Source organism: Nomascus leucogenys, chromosome 2 (genome assembly GCF_006542625.1).
Source record: "Nomascus leucogenys isolate Asia chromosome 2, Asia_NLE_v1, whole genome shotgun sequence".
NCBI classification, from domain to species: Eukaryota; Metazoa; Chordata; class Mammalia; order Primates; family Hylobatidae; genus Nomascus; species Nomascus leucogenys.
In genome coordinates this window covers 15,004,910-15,020,030 of record NC_044382.1, presented here as the reverse complement: position 1 = coordinate 15,020,030, position 15,121 = coordinate 15,004,910, and the positions used below count along the sequence as shown (strand labels likewise).

At 39.7% G+C, this 15,121-nt stretch overlaps 1 pseudogene; it reads right to left on the bottom strand.

Moving 5' to 3' along the window:
* The window catches only part of LOC100603320, a 72,400-nt pseudogene extending 60,061 nt beyond the window's left edge, over positions 1-12,339 (bottom strand).
* Between the last annotated feature and the right edge of the window lie 2,782 nt (positions 12,340-15,121).

The window sequence follows — 15,121 nt, the reverse complement described above, 5'->3', positions numbered from 1 at the left end:
TTCGTATTTTGTGGGACTAGAAATGGTGGCAAAAAGAAGAAGAATAAAGAGATTTTTTAAGAAGCCAGGAAGGAGAGATATGAAGAGTCAGCTAAAGACATTTGGGTTTCCCTTTATAGTGAGAACCACTAGATATTACTTTCTCCCATAAGGTATATATTTTATTTCAATCACAACATAGCACTTAATGTTTTGGAAACAAATATTTTAAAACATTTATCTAAGGTCTCTTTTCCTAACTGAAGTTTGAAAAATTTTGCTGATTGGAAGAATAAACGGGCTAAAATGGAGGGGTTTCATTTAGAAATAATGAGTTTTGTTTTCTTTCACCCCCAAAAGTTTATTCCCTCTGATATACTCTCTTATTTACATAGTGCCTGGCTTTAAATTGGAACAAACTCGGTGACAAACAATATCTTTGAGTGTTAACCACAAGGATATTTGCATTTTAGTAAACTCCATTGTTTATCAAAAATTATTGGAAAGTCTCCCTCCATTCCATTTTACCTGTTTACACTCCTCTAAATCTGATTTGGAACTCCATCTCTTTCCTAACTTCTCTTCCAGAAACTCCAACCTACTCATTCATTTAATATGCATTTTCTGAGTACTTAATGTCTGCTAGAATCTTTGCAAGGCACTAGAAATCTACTACAATGCAGGAACTGCAGGTATCAGTGAACTTTGAGTCTAGTGGAGAGTCAGAGATGCAAACAGAAATTCGAATATGGTATCTTGATTAGGGTAAATACAAGATGCTGGAGGAGTATCCAGGTGGAATAGCTGTTAAGTATATGTGTGGGATGTATCTCTGTCTGTCTTGTGAAGGGTCAGAGAGTCCTTCCCAGAGGAAATGACATCTAAAACTAAATTAAAAAGAATAAACAGTAATAATCCAGACATAAGAAAATGAGTGAGGGTAAGGTCATTCTGGGCAGTGAGAAGACAGCTTGCCAAAGGCCAGAGACGGGAGACCTTGGTATTCATTCTGGCCTTGAATATGAAGAAGAATGTTGGGAGATAAAGCTGCAGAGAATGAAGAACTCTTGTATCATTTAATGTAGTTTTGATTTTATCTGACATCTGTGGGGTATCCTCAAAGTGGTTTAAGCATTGAAGGTGATTTAATTAAGTTTGCATTTTAAAAACACTAATCAGAGTTCAGTATGGGAGCAGAAAGGCTGGAGTCTGCAAAGGCTGCTGAAATGGTCAAGGCTAGCGATGCTGGTGACCAGAACAAGGGAGGAGCAGTGGTGATGGTAAGAATAGGTTGGGGAGAGACAGGGAGGAGGGAGAGAAGATGAGATGTGGTGAACGATTGGATATGGATATGAAGGGAAGGGAGGAGAAGAGTTTTGAATGAATTCTCCACCCTATAACTTCTGTAACTATTGAGTTTATCAAGTGTCAGATGACTAAAAATGTTCTATCTCATGTAGTTACTCACCTGCCCTTTTCATTTGTCTTCTTTCCCCATCTAAGCATAAGTCTCACAAGGAACAGGGACATGTCTGTGTTATATGCAGCCCATGGAAAGCATATAGTAAGTGCTAAAAAGAAAAATAGTGAATCCTTTTTTTTTTTGAAAAAAAAAAAAAAGAGTCACATTTTGCTTTCATCTTTTTTTGTTAGAGAAAAAGCAGTGAGTGCTATTTGCCACACTGGGTTTTGAGAAGTTCAGTTTTTCTTTTCTCTTTCTCTCTCTCTTTTTTTTTTTTTTTAACTTAAATACAAACTAATAGCATCTAACCAGATTCATAAATGTCTCTATTACTTTATCTGGATGTTTTAAACATAATTTTGGTTGTTCTATTTTTCTCTTCCAGTTGCCCTTTAATGTCAGCTGAAAAGTCCTTTTTCCCTTCTCTCGCTAATCATGGTCATCATATCTCTAGCAAACTTATCATGGTAGTCGCATTTTATAGTTCTTGGTCAACCCTGTCCTATGGGAGCAAACTAGGTATGGAGGGTCTGATCTGGGCCTTCTAATATATAAATCAGGGAAGGGAGGAATGCATTTGCTATATCAAAACACTCCAGCCCGAGTTCCACTGAGCATTGTAGATTCTTCATTAATCAGAACGGGAAGTCCCAGAGACCTCACTGCTGGCTGCTCCCAAAGTATGTACTCCGTTCAGAAAGTCGCGATGAGCAGAGAGCCTGGGGGGCAGGAAGAGATGGAAAAGAAAGACCTGCCATTTGTTTTTGCTTGCTATGGGGCCATTCACTATGCCAAACCCCAGGGGAGTAGATATTTATTCCCACTTTACAAATGGGCAGACTAATGCATAAAAGTTTAATCAATGTGCTCAAACCTACACACAGGGCAAGAGAAACAAGTGGAATGAACACCTGACAGCAAAGCTTTGGTCTATCCATCACCACTTGCAGCCTTTGTTCTTTGTGGTTGGCTGGCGATAAAAACATGACGCAGGTATTTGTAGCACTGAGCGCATAAGGAGCACTAGCATAAAGAGGGGGACCCAGGAGAAGACTGGATTGTTTTTTATGCTGTCATGGACATTTGGAGACCTTTGTTCTGGTTCTGGTTCTGTTACTTTTAAGGCCTCTGGTTTTGAGCAATTTATTAAATCAACTTGGTCTTTAGTCAGGGTTGCTGTGTCTGGTTGTGCAGTTGGTGCACTGCACAAAAGCACTAGGCTAAGAGAAACCAGCCTGAAAGAAGGCTGCATTTGCCCAGAGGAGCCACACAGGCTAACATTGGCCTTGACTTTAGTTTTCGTATCTTCAGACTAGGTAAAGTCCTCAATGAGGAAGAGTATTATTATTATTCAAATAAGTGGAAAAACCAGTCCTTTTCTGTGTAACATTTTATAATGAATACTCTTACCAATTTTTTGGACCAATGTTATTTGTGAAGAAATATCTCTCAAGATATTACGACAGTAGGAATGAGAATTACATCTTTGAAGTTTATAGAATGAAGCATTTATTCCTGGCTCTAATACTTGCTAATTTTGTGAATTCTGATATCTGTAAAATGGGGATAACGATAATGCCTACTTCACAGGATTGTGAAATTTCTGTGAATTAATACAAGTAAAGGTTTTAGAGCAGCACCTGACAGGGCTTACATTTATGGAGTACTTATTACTGTAACTATTATTTTCCATTTATATCTATGTGTCTCCCCTCTAAAGGCTCTGGAGCTTCCCTCACAAACAGTGAATAAGTTGTCAATTTTGACTTTTCATCCTTGAATATAGTTGCTGATTTCTCTGTAATACTTTTTCTGTTAGCAGGACTTACATTTTTTTTTTAAATCACCCACCTCACATTGACTTAAAACAACAACAGCAACAACTAGGATTGACAATACAAGCGGCTAGATCCAGAGGTTCAAATAATGCCAGGGCATGGAGGACTTTCCTTCCATCAGGTAACTGTTCTCATCTGTTTCAGCTTCATGAGTAAATGGAGTTGTCTACTCTGTAGGCTGAACAGCTCCTTGCTTCTCTCTTTTTTATTCGAGTCTAGCAGAAACTTTTTTCTCTGTCCAAGGAATCAAGTCAAAGTCCCTGAATGTAGTCTGTATGTCTTTTTGGAACATGTGTTTATCCCTGAATCAGGTAATCTGACCACAGCAGAGATGCTCTGATTGGCCAGATTAGGGGCATCTGCCTGTTCCTGGGACTGGAGGAAGGTATGGGGTCAAACAACATTTAATATGGGGACAGACAGCTTGTTCCTCAAAGGAGATGAGGGTGTTGTTGGCAGAAGAAGACAGAATATATATTGGGAAGGCAAAAAATGACAGATGTCTACTATATTCCTCTTGCCCTTTTATGCTGCTATTGTCTTTTGAAATCTACATTTAAAAATGGACCATGTACAATAGTACTCCTTTAAGCTATATGGAAAAAGCGTTTTACACTGCAACTCGGACCATGTACATAAAGTGGTGGGGAAAACTGTGGTTTGGTATTTTTCTTATTGTACATCTGCCTCAAATGAGTTGCGAAACCATTGAGAAGCATTCCTCTGTACATTGAGGAGGCTGCGCTGTGTCTTTATGCTTTCAACTCTAATGTTCTGTGATGGTCGTGAAATCATGCCCATTATTGGCAATCACTGGTAACTTCGGGTTTTTTTTTTTTCCGTCTCAAAGTGGAGAATGGTGCATGTATCCCTTGCAGACTTTGGACTGTCATAAAATCTATAATCTGCCACTTTCAAAAAACAGAAAAAGAGCACCGATACAAGATACCCGCTTCTCTCTAGATTGCCTTAGAGTAATCCTCCAGATTCTGAACAGAAAAGGTTATGTTAGGAGAAAGGCACATTTTATCTTTTACTTCCTTCTTTCCCCTCCAGCACCTTTGCCTCCACAAGGAAGGAATAATAGAGAGGAGGTAATATGTGACTGGGACAGAGGTGACCCCCTGGTTCCCTTGGACGTTATATACTGGAAATAGAGCTTCTTACCCTGCTTTCCTGAATGACTGAAATGTAGGGCAGGTGAGACCCAAATTGGGGCTTAGCTGGGGAAGGTTCTTGGCTTTGCTCAGGAAAGAATTGGAAAGCAAGCCAGTGGTAGAAGAAAACAGCTTTATTGAGACAGCTCCATGACTGCGCCTGCAGAGCAGGGCTACCCCCAGGCGGCGTGTGGAGAGTAGCAGCTCAGTGACAGTTCTGCAGTCATGTTTATACCCACTTTTGATTATATGCAAATTAAAGGGTGGATTATGTAGAAAAAGTATATTTCTGGGTCGTTAGGCCATTGCCATGGAAAGGGGCAATGACTTCTGGGTGCTGCCATAGATAAACTGTCATGGCACTAGTGGGCATGTCTTACAGAGAGGTGCTTTTGCTTCTTGCCTGTTTTTGTTAGTCTTCAACCTGGTCTGAGCCTAAGCTCTATGTCGAGTCTGCTTCCTACTTCAACTGTAGGCAGCAGGCCCTCCCTCACCTCCCCTGCATCCTCTGTCAACTGATTTGGAATTACCAAGAACTGTCATGTGAGCAAGAAACAGTCTTCTGTGTGTTTAGCCACTGTCCTTTTGGTTTCATTTCCTACTGCAGCCCAACATAGCCTAATGCAATGTATTACAGATTTTGGAAGGGGATAATACTGGTTAGAAATCACAAACTACTGCACAAGTTTGGCCACACTATGTTTATTTTATTTTGATTGAATTGGTTGCCAATTGATTTTATTTAATATCCAGATTTCCAACTTCTCTTAAAAAATTAGAACTTGGCAATTCTTTGGCAAAATTAGAAGAACTGGCAATATTGCGATTTTACTCATCATAGAGGCAATTTACTGGAGCTTGGTAGCAGTTCTGTGCATGGGGCCCGTGTTCTCAAGTTGTCCACAGTTCCCATCATTGCCTGTAACACTCCTGCATGTTTCTGGCTTCACTCACTTATTTTTCTGACTTCTGTAGGTGTTTTAGTTTACACCCCTTATCTAAAGGGCAAACCATCAACTGCTCAGAGGCAGCCGCTGAAACAGCAGCCACCATGAGTACAAAAGTTCAGGAACTTACCTAGCTCAGGAATAAATTTGACTGCTCAGGAATAAATTTGACTGCAGTATTTTAAAAATTGTGTATGTAAAATACAGTGCTAAGAAAAGTTTTAGTGCTTAGAAGAAATGACATTTAAAAATTTGGCATGAGTCCTTTTCCAGAACTTACTATGTCAGAAAATGGGATGTGCATGTGATTGTTTAAAAGTTTAACAAGCTAAATCTGAGTTTGCTTCACACTGCAGGCAGGGCAGAAGTCTGGGTGTGCGGTGGGTCTTTACTGAGAGGGAATTTCCATCGGTGTGATTATTCAGTAAGGACAAGTGCCAAGCAGCATCCACTAACTTCTGTGTTTTCCTGTGTGAAGGAAAATAACACTCTTTCCTGCTGATCTTGGCATACTGAGCTTCTGTTCTTCTTAATTTAAATTCCCTTACATGTTTGGAGAAAACACTGGAAAACACCCAATCATTTGCCATCAAGGACATGAAGATGATAGAGAAGACTAGAAGGAGAATGATCCCTTGGGTGCACCACCTTCCTACCCAATTACCTGCAAGAAGCATTGACTTTTTCTCAAGCTGGGGATCATCTAAATAGTAGTGGTCATGAAGTGTTATTCAGAAGAGGCAGACAGAAGAAAATAGCCCAGTGTGTGTTCTATCATGTTTTAGATAGAACGTCCTGGTCAGAAAGCTTTTGTAATGCCAGAGAGCACTCACAGTTCCACCTGCCCCCAGCCTCTCTCTCACCTGTCTTCTTGTGTGGACCACTCATTGGCACAACTCTTGAATCCTGGTCTTTCTGGTTTGGCTGTGGGGCTGTTCCCTTGTGCTGTACCGCCAAGTCTCCTGGCAAACCTGTGCTGTTGGCATTCCCACTGCAGGTTGTGCTTGTGTGTGCTTCTCACTTATTACATCTCTTAAATTCAATTAGTGCCCTCATGCTGTGGGAGGCCAGGGTGCTCTCAGAGCAGGGGAAAAACAACAACAAAAACCAGAGCTTTTCTGTGGCCCTGTCTAGGTGTTTTCATGAAGCCCTTACCTCGTCACAATTTAAATTCAGTCCACATCAAGGATCACAAATCAGCGGTTGTTGGAATGTATTATGAAGAAATAAACATTTATCAAATTGTTTTTCAAGGAGGTGAATAATTTAGCAAAAGAAAAAAATTACCACCACCATCACCGCAAAATTGTGCTGCTGACTGACAATTTATTTCATTCCCGTGAGAGGCGAGGAGCTGGCGTATTCCGAGTGCATATTGATCAGCTGGATGTGGAGAAATGGAATTTTTACATTCTTGGGTTACTAACTTGTTGCCAATTAAGAACCAAAAGACATTTAAATGCCCCGATAGTATTAGTAAAGACCCGAGGGTTTGCTGCTGACTAAGGTTGCCGGTTTGTTATTGTCAAGTTATTGCTTAATTATGAGTTATGGCAGGAGTACTGGAGAGAAGCCTTACTTCTTGGTCTATCCGTGTAAAGTTGTATTTCTTCTTAGAGAATATTTTTCTGAACATCTATTGATTTCATCTTTTTTAATATGTATTAAGCACTTACATTGTGTTAGGCACTATACCATCTCTTTTTATATAACTCATCTAATTTATTTCCAACAACCCTGTGTGATAGGTCCTGTTATTTTAATTTTACCCATGGGGATATGAATGCTGAGAGAGGTATATTCACTTTCCCCAAGGTCACACAGCTTGTGACTTTCAAAGCAAAATTTGTGTCCAGCTCAGTCTAATTCTAAAGGCTTTGCTCATAAACACAACTGTATCCCATATTATTTCAGACACAAGCCCCCTATGACTGACTTCAAGTCATCCTCCATGGATATTCATGATTTTGGGAGTCAATGATGCCATCTTCCTTTTCAACAAATGGAGTAATAAATAGGAGTTTTTCTAAGCTTAAAATCAACAGCCCCTGGAAACTCACATAGGGAGCCCTTTACCTGTGAACAGAACCAGGCCCGCTTGATTGGCATTTCCTCCAGCTCACTGGTAACACATTAAGCACCTACTGTGTGTTCCTGGGTGAGGAGGAAGACAAAACAGAGCAGTGAGAGAGTATTTGTAGGCACTGGATTGGACTCGATTGTGTGGCACTGGATTGGATTGGAGGGCAATGAGAGATGATGGGCAACAGAATCCATTACACAGTGTTGAAATTGGAATGCAGAATTGGTCCTGCATTAGTCTGCTTTTACCTTGCCATAAAGACATACCTAAGACTGGGTAATTTATAAAGAAAAAAGATTTAATTAACCCATAGCTCTGCACCCTGTACAGGAAGCATGATGCTGGCATCTGCTTGGCTTCTGGGGAGGCCTCAGGAAACTTAACAATCATGGTGGAAAATGAAGGGGGAGCAGGCATGACACTTGGCCAGAGCAGGAGCAAGAGAGAGAGGTGCCACACGTAAACAGCCAGATCTCACATGAAGTCACTCACTATTGCAAGGACAGCACCAAGGGGATGGTGCTAAACCATTCATGAGAAATGCACTCCCATGATCCAGTCACCTTCCACCAGGCTGCAATTCCTATACTGGGGAGTACAATTCAACATGAGATTTGAGGGGCAGGGTGGGGGAAACACATGTGAACTATATCAGGTTTTTTAAATTAGATATCTAACTTTTGGTAAGTATGTCATGTTTCAGCCTAAGTTCCTTGAACTAATAAATGAGGCTAATGGTACTTCATGTGTAGGATATTTGTCTCTCTGCCCTCAGTTAGCTGAGAAGCTAACCCTTCCTCAGCTCTGAATCACAGTGGGGTCTGACACCTGCAAGCTCCCTTCTTAATTGGCTTATCCTGGGTTTGGCCCACAGAAGGCACTGGTGGGAGAGTAAAAGGTGAAGAAAGCGAAAAGTGAGAGTATTTCTCCCTCTGTGGGCTCTGTGCAGCCCCTCTGGCAGCAGCTGCCTTTCCTCCACTGTTCCAGCTCCCACAGGACAAGGTGACTACAGCTGCAGCTTCCCTCACAGATGGGTATGGTGACATGCCTTCTCCCTGGTCTCTCCAGCCCTGAGCTAAGAGCTTATATTCTGGGTAGCCTTGCCATTCCCGTTAGGCTTCTCAGCTCTCCCATACCCAGTGTATTGGATTTCATACATTCGGTTTCTTCTGTTTGAAATATCTAGAGTGGTTTCTGTTTTTCTAATGAGTATGACTGATAAATGATACCTTCAGGTGTGCTAGGATTAAGTGGAGAAATGCATTTACAGCGCCTAGCATAGAAGAGGTGCCCAGTAAACCTAAAAATGCTTTAGGATACAGGAATAGTGAGGAAGATAAAAATCTAAAGAATAATGATAAAGTAGATTGTAACTGAGGTAGTAGAAAGTGCTTCAGGTGTCTGAAACCTCGTGTTTAATTTCTGGCTCTCAGTTTAGCCATCTATGAGAAATTAAGTGAATACCTTAGGTGCAAATGGACTCAGTTTACTTACCTGTTAAGACCTTTGGAAAATAAAGTCTTCCTCAGCTACAAAGAGATACATATTAATTTGGTTTAGAATAAATGGTGGTACTCAGGGAGAACTTCATTAAGAGGAAAAATTTGGCTGAGAAATGATTTAACCTAGAGGCTATAAATGTCACAGCCAGACTGGACAGCTGGTCAGGGTATGAACATTCTAGATAAGGGCACTGGAAAAGATTATGTCAGAAAGCCAGGCAGCTCTCTACAAGGCCCAGGGAAAACCAAGTCTGTTGCAGATATTTAGGGGTCTTCAATCAGGAGAAAAGCAATACGATTTGATGACATTCCCAAATTCCTCCCGCTCTTTATTTTATCCTTCTCCTGCCACAAACCCTAATCTTAGAAATCCTGCTGAGAAATAACAAGACTCCTAGCAAGTTCTGATATTCTATTTCTTAGTGAGAAATATTGCCCTGTACTTCTGCCTCTTAATCGGATAATTTGGGATCCAAACGATTTCTCAAGAGAGATCATCCTTCATATCCTAAAACAAATAGGGGTGTCAGTGGGGTATCTGCTACTCAGAGTTTGATAGTTTTTGACACCTGAATGTAACCTATGATACAGCCTCTGCAGAAACTCCAGAAGCTTTCCTTTCCTAGGTAAGTAAAGAACTGTAAGCAGATAAGTCAGGATTCCTGAGACAAGGACCTTGCTACAGTGTTGTGATTTATTTTAATGTCCTGAGATACATTTGAATAAAGCCCTCCAAACAGCTCAATAGTTGGAGATTGGTCTAGGACAATTTGGAAAACTCTCCCTTTAGAATTTTCGATGCCTTAAACATTTTGGCATTTTCAGTGGCTAGAGGCTAAGAAAATATTTATTGGGCGCAGAACATCTTTTCATCTGGGAGTGAAACCTGTCCGTTTTTTGTAGTTAGTGTTTTCTCCTGCGGGCTTTCTCACATGATGTTAATGAGGAAGTTAAGTAGTTAAGTTGGAGTGAGTGGGACGGAAGGAACGGGAATATACATTTACAAAGGACTGTTGCACTTTTCTATCGGAGTTTCTACTGCCAGATAACTTGGCAGGCACCAGAAACAGCTATTGCAGGACTAGAAAGTTACATGAATACCAGAGGGAAAAAACTGATTTGCTCACTAGGAGGCTCTATTAAGTGAACATCTGTTAACTGTAAAAATCCCATGCACCAAATGGGAAAATATAATGAAATTCAGAGCTTTCGAGCAAATTAAAATCATAAAATACCAGTGGGCAGGAATCGCTGTGTGTTTCACCATTCTGAAATTTACACGGAAACTTGGAGCCAGGCAAAACAAAGCAGAAACACTTAAGCTTATTTACTCTAGGTGTGGAATAGAGCTATCTTCTGCTTTGGAAGAAAGCTAGGAGTTGGGGGAAAATGGGCTCAGTTAGGAAGGTCACGTGTAAAGCTCCCCAGCTGATAAATATTGATAGAATGAAAGATCGTGGCTCTGCAGTAGGAGGGCTCTAGTCAGAACAAGAAATGTCTGGAACGTGGCTCTATGCTTTGAAGAGTTGGGGACTGTTAAAGATTTGTGCTGTCCAGATGCTACTGGATTCCTAAAGGAGAGAAGGAAGAATCAGGGAATGTGTGGTTTTTCCATATGGTGTGTGCCTAAGAATGCCTTAGCAATGTGGTGTGTGGAGGGAATTGTGTTTAAAATACTCATCCCATTTGGCGCATTGAATACAAAGGACAATGCCAGATTGGGATTTATGCATGCTCACAGTTGTGGAAATTCCATTAGCTGTTTCCTTGGTTGTTTTGAATTGTAACCATCCTAGACTGGGCAACAAGAGGAAAACACAGGTTAACTAGGAAGAACAGATCTATGTCGAAGATAAGGTGAGGTCAGTTTAATTTCAATACTACATAAATCCCTGTGGCTCTGTGGGCATTTGTTATATTAATGGCTTTGAACATTTTAGCAGTGGCATTAGAGTTATTTAATCTTGTGATTATCTGCACTGATTTCCTATGGGAGCAAAGGAGGGGTGGAGAGTTAACAAGGGAATGTGAAGCATAACGAAGGGGTCAAAGGTACCTAGCACACGAGAAAAATTTTGATTATTGTCAGGTGCATATAAATGGAAGGGGCTTCTGAAAAGATGTGCTCTGCCCCATGTTTTGCTGAGCTTTAATTGGAGACCTAGCTTCCCTAATTGTGTGGTGAGGTCTAGCTACTGTAGTTAAGAGGGAAGCTGTATATCAGGGGGCAGAGGGTAAAGCTTTTAAATAAGGCTTCTTTCCCAAATGCCTAAGCAAGAAATTGGAACAGAAATATACTGTAGAGCTAAAAAGTCTTAAAGTGCCCCTTAAATCTTTACTACAATTACCATAATGTAGAATAATAGAGCCGATACTATTTTTAAAAGCTTTTGAAGGTTGCAAGTAGCAGCCATAAATTGCGGGTTGCAGAAAATCTGTAACTGTAGTTTTTCAGAGGCTTTTTATTTTAATGAAAGAGAAAAGGTTTTAATAAAACCAGAGAGAACTAATAGGGGACATTATGAGGTAATGGGAATGTCTCCTTAGCTCTAGAAGTGCAGAGGAGTCTAAATGATTGGTCAGTGTGTGCTTATTAAAAAAAGAATCAGACTCTCCTTCCTGGCCACATTTGGGGACATTCAGGTAAGTTTGATTTATTAAGTCAACAGCATGAAGGTAGCCAAGCATGACAGCGACAGCGAAAAGTAATCTGACACTGGCCAAGATGTAAATCTTTTGGAGAAAATGAAATAGATATTCTGTCTTCCTTTGTGAAAAACAACAACAAAAACAACAAAATGCCATTAGGATACCCTTGATGTAAAGAGAAACTCAGTACCAATGACCCGATTGCCTTGGTGAAAATTGTTCTCATGTCTATTGAGATTTGTTGTGGGTGGGGTTCTGAAAGAGAAACGTCCGGTCCGGAAGGGATGCTTACAGATGGCTTCCCTCCCCTACCTCTCTATCCTCCTCCCCTGCACATTCTTTCAAACAGAAGAAAAGCAAATCTGTTTTCAGCATCTACAGTTAGATACTAATCAAGGACACCATTCTCATTCCCATTTGAGATCAGCGATTAATCCATCATGTATCCACAAAAAGTCAATAATGATTTAATAGTTGACAGGAATGTTGTTATTAACAGCAAGTGGGTCTGGTAGGAAAGTTTAGCAGATGGAATCTCGAGTGTTTTCAACTACAAAACTCTTCTCAGCTCTACGGGCTATGATGATGACCAGGCCAATAATGCAGAGGCAGAACTGCATGTTGCGTGAGAAGGATTTTTTCTTTATGTCCCCCTTTCCTTCTTTTACTCCCTTCTTCCCCACATGTTGAGCAGAAAGCTCTTTGAAGGTGACGACCGTCATGGGGTCAGGGAGGAAACACATAAGGCAGTTACAGTGTAACGTGAAACAGCAGTGACAGTGGTGATGGGGCGCGATGGTGGGTGCACACACCCCCAAAGCACCAGGGAGGGTGGCCGAAGGCAGTAATTGGCCTGAAAATGTGACCTTCAAAAGGAGCTTTGATGGAAGAGTTGGATGGGGATGAAAGGGAGGTGGGAGAGAGGAGTGAGGAATGAACAACAATAGAAGACTAACACGTTGCCCGTGTGCTGGGGGCGACAACTGTTTGAGGTGGACAGGCGAACAGAGCTAGGGTCACAATGGTGATGGACATGGTGCTTGGTGCTCAGGATCTTTTAATAAACATTTACTGGAAAAAATTTATGAATATCTGACCAGTTGTTGGCTTTTCGTTAATAATCATTGTAATTATAAGCCTCTGATTCCATCTAGTCAGTTTCTGCCTTTTTCGTTTTTAGTGACAATGCCAAAGTATGTGTATGTCTACTTTTTTTTTACTCAGGTGATTCTTTGCCCATGTGTTTTTTACCAGCCATTTTCCAAGACAATATGCCAATGCTGTCTTCTCCACAGAGTTTTTCCTCTGTGATCTGTGGGATGTAAATATTCTTTACTCTTCCATGATGGACTTTTGTACCACTTATGCCTCCATTTCTCCTATTATGTTATTGCAGTTATTTATGAATCTCTCTTTTTTCTTACGTGATTCTGATCTTCTTGGGGGCAGTTAATATGATTTTTGTTTTGTTTTTCATTTCTTTTACTACCTAACACAAGATTGAAACTTAATATTTGTTTAAATAAATGAACAATGGATTATTTCTCATCAAAATGTCTTCTGGTGTAAAGAGAATCTTTGTTTTAATACTGTTTTCTCTAGTTTCTGTTAATTTTATACTATTTTTTTTGACAGCACTTTAGTAACTCCTCCGATAATCTTGTCATTAACACTGCTGCTGTGTGTCAGTGCTGAGATACAAAGGAGAATAAGATGTCTGTAAGATTTTACATTTAGACAAGACAAGAGTGAGAGGCACTTAAAAATGATAGTATAATGGCATAGATAAGCACTAGAAAAAGAGACATATACCATGTACTTTCAGAAAACAAGGAAGGAAAGGACCAAACGTGCCTCGGGAAGATATCATAGCAGATGTGTAGGTATTGTGACTCACTATTTTTAAATTGTCACTTTATTCATGAACTCCAAAGTAAAGGACAGACTTAATATTCTACTTTATAAGTTTGATTTTGGATACGTTTGTTTTTGTTCTGTATTTTAAATAATTTATAGTTTTTTATTGTCGTCATAAATCATGTGGAAAACTTAAAAAGAAAATTTTCATGAAGTTAAAATTACTCATTATTGCTTAGAAGGAATTCCAGCTAACATTTTTACATGCTTGCTTGTTTCTGCCTCTCCCTTCTCTCCCTCTCTCATTTATATGTATATAAAAATAGAACAATACATTTAAAAACTAATTGAGATTATGCTACATACATTTTTATATCCTTATTCCCCTTCCTCCCATTTAAATTCTATAGCACTAAAAAAACACATCTGTACGTACAGAGAATATACATTTCATTCCATAAGCTTACAAAAATAAAAACTATACTTTTTTAGTTTTATTTTCTTAATTTTTTTGTTCTGTAAATGTATCAATAAGAGTAGAGAGAAATGAACCCCTTATATGCGCTTTACCCAGCTATAGTAAAAAATAAACAAATGGCCACCCTGGTTCCATTTATACCTTTACATATTCTTCACCTCCTCCCCAAACACATTTGCAAATACCATAAATATTTCATTATGGATCTCTGATTCCCTAATATTATCAAATATCCACTTAGTGCAACTTTTAAAAAATTACAGTCTGTTAAAACTAGAATAGAAATAAAATCTACACATGGAATTTAACTGCTATATTTCTTAAGTTTCTTTTTAATCTTCTAACAATTTATTTGGTTAAGAAACAATGTAACCTACGTTGTTTGTTCTATAGTATTTCCCTTATTCTGAAGTTTGCTAATTGTGACCACTTGTTATTTAATATGCTCCTCTATACCCTGTATTTTTTTTTTTTTTTTTTTTTTGAGACCGAGTCTCACTCTCACCCAGACTGGAGTGCAGTGGCATTATCTCGGCTCACTGCAACCTCTGCCTCCTGGGTTCAAGCGATTCTTCTGACTCAGCCTCACAAGTAGCTGGGATTACAGGCATCCACCACCATGCCTGGCTAATTTTTGTATTTTTAGTAGAGATGGGGTTTTGCCATGCTGGCCAGGCTGATCTCAAACTCCTGACCTCAGGTGATCCAGCTTCCTCGGCCTCCCAAATTGCTGGGATTACAGGCATGAGCCACTCACTGTGCACAGCTTACCCTGTATTTCTTATAAACTCATTTTTTTGCATCTAGAGGTTTGATCTGATTCACGTTATTTTATTTTATTATTTTTGGTCAAAATATGTATTAGGTTATTTTGTGTTCTTTCATTAGGAGACAAATGATGTAAATCGTCTGTTTTGTGATGTTAACAGACTAGATGTTCATTGACTAGATCTATTATTTAGGGCAAATTATGGGTTTACTAAATGATATTTTTTATTTATATATATATATTTATTATACTTTAAGTTCTAGGGTACATGTGCACAATGTGCAGGTTTGTTTCATATGTATGCATGTGCCTTGTTGGTGTGCTGCACCCATTAACTCGTCATTTACATTAGGTGTGTCTCCTAATGCTATCCCTCCCCCTGCCCCTACCCCACAACAGG